Below are 2370 nucleotides of genomic sequence, written 5' to 3'. Positions count from 1 at the left end.
GTCACATTCTAGTTTGCCATCTTTGTGTCTGATAATCAAGTCCAGAAAATTATTTGAGAACTACTGTTGTCTTTAGTAAACTGGATGTCGGGGTTACATGTATTAAACCAGGTCCAAAAATAATGTATTTGGGTCTCTTTGCCGGTCCAAATAAAGATTACATCATCGATGTAGCGATGCCAGCGGCTAATCTGAGTCTGCCATTGGTTACAGTTGGAAAAAACAAACTCACTTTCAACCTTGGCCAGATAAAGAATGGCCAGGCTGGGGGCGAAGGCTGCACCCATCGTGGTGCCTTTGATTTGTAAATATGTGGAGTTGTTGCATGTGAAAAAAATCATTGCGTGCTGTGGGGTCTGCAGTCAGCCATTCCCGAGCACATCTGCCTGGGGGATATTAGTATACAGGGACTTGATGTCCATGCTGACCAGTAGCTGGTTAGTCGGATCAAAAGCCAAATCCTCAAATATGGTGATCGTGTGTGTGGTATCCTTTAAATAGGTAGGTGTTTGTGTGCTGATGGGTTGTAAAGAGAAATCAACAAATTTACATAATGGTTCAAAGATGGATCCACACCCCGACACAATCGGGCGGCCGGGTGGGTTGAGGGGATCTTTGTGTATTTTAGGCAGTGCATAAAAAAATGGGGTTCTACCTGAAGATCTGATCAGAAACTCAGCTACTTTTTTGGATATCCAGTCTCGTTCTAATGCATAGTTAACTGCATTTGCTATCTCTTGACTAAGTTCTTTTGTGGGGTATTTACGGAGAATGCTGTAATTTTCTTGATTACTGAGCAGACTCAAAACCATGTCTTTATATTGTGTAACAGTCATAATGACTAGACCTCCCCCTTTATCAGAAGGTTTAATGATGATTTTCTTGTTGTTTTGGAGCGATGTCAGTGCTCGTTTTTCTGCCAGACTAAGATTATGCTTGGTTTTCATAGTCTTTGTTCTTAATTTATCCAGGTCTTGTAAGATACATCTTTCGAAAGTGAGAAGTTCTATGGGAACTTGGTTGTCTGAAAGGGTTAAAGGAAGAGGGTGTGTGTAAACCCGTATCATCTTCGTTCTCATCTGTTTCTATGGTATGTTCCTGAAAGAAAGTTCGTAATCTCACTTTACGGAGAAAAGTTTGTACCTCCATTTCCGAGTCGTACCAATCTGTTAAGGTTGTCGGCACGAAAGATAGTCCTTTGGATAATACAGACAGTTCAGCCTCTGAGAGTTACATTTTTGTTAAATTAAAGATGGGAGTTATTTGAGAATTTTCTGGTGGACTCAGTACCGCTGCCTGCGATGGAGCGGGCGTGGGTTTACTCTGCCTCTGCGGGAGATGAATCCCCACTGTGGTTGGCCCCATTAGGTTGCCAAAACCTCCACCTCCTAAAAAAGGAAAAAAGGGAGGGGGTAGCCAAAACTAGCTGGTGGTGCACCCTGTTGTTGCCTAGATTGGTCGTCAGAGTATGACCCACTGCTAGAGCCTGAGAAGGTAACGCCCCTACGGCGGTTTCGCTGAGCCCGTGTCCCTAGATTGCCAGGTGCAGTCCCCTGGTTGAGGTTGGTGATATAGTTATCGGAAATGTAAGAGTAGACTACTTCTAGTAGTTAATGTCTTTTTGAAATTTCTTAGTCTTCCAGGTTAGTGTTGCAGATTTAAAGTCTTCAAATTGTTTATTAAGGGCTGCAAGTTGATTTTTTGCATCGGTAATGGCCGTGTTGTTAATTAAGCTGGCCTGTTCTAGGTCGAGGTCTTTCTGGATCTGGTTGCTGATCCTCTGTGCTGTGGTAATGGTGAGGACCATCAGGTCATGACTGCATTTGGTTGCAACGTAACTGAAATTTGTTACGTATTCTTTATTGTCTAAAAAAAGGCATGGGATATTACTCACAACTAGGCCACTCGGAATAATGTTGGCTTTCAAATATTCCCTTAAAAAGTGTACATGTAATTCTGTGCAAAAACACTTCTTTTTGAGACGTAGAATACTGTATCCCGTGTTGGTTGTGCCTGAGGGCGGATTGGTGCCTGAAGGGTCAAAAAAGGAGGGACCCAAAATGGTGTCCTGAATCTGCTGTTCTGTGAAGCTTAGAGGTGCATGCTCTGCCATGCCCAAACGTGAAAATAGATCAATGGTGTCATTTTTAGTCTGCTGTGGTCACCCAGGCTTACGGCAGCCCAAAAGTGATCGAAGACCGAGGTTTGATGATCTTGGGAGAGAAAATCAGAATGAAACGGAGTAATGGACTGTTTAAGTAATAGTGAATGCCTAAGTCCTAATTATATGTGCGTCATACTAAGCAACAAGGTTGCCTAATTTGGTAACAAAAAAACTAGAGGGTTTGTAGGAAACGGCCAGTAGAGGAA

This window comes from Ambystoma mexicanum, chromosome 3p (genome assembly GCF_040938575.1).
Source record: "Ambystoma mexicanum isolate Mex_15411 chromosome 3p, UKY_AmexF1_1, whole genome shotgun sequence".
In the NCBI taxonomy this organism is placed as follows: Eukaryota; Metazoa; Chordata; class Amphibia; order Caudata; family Ambystomatidae; genus Ambystoma; species Ambystoma mexicanum.
The sequence above is the reverse complement of the archived record's forward strand: the minus strand, read 5'-3'. Positions refer to the sequence as shown.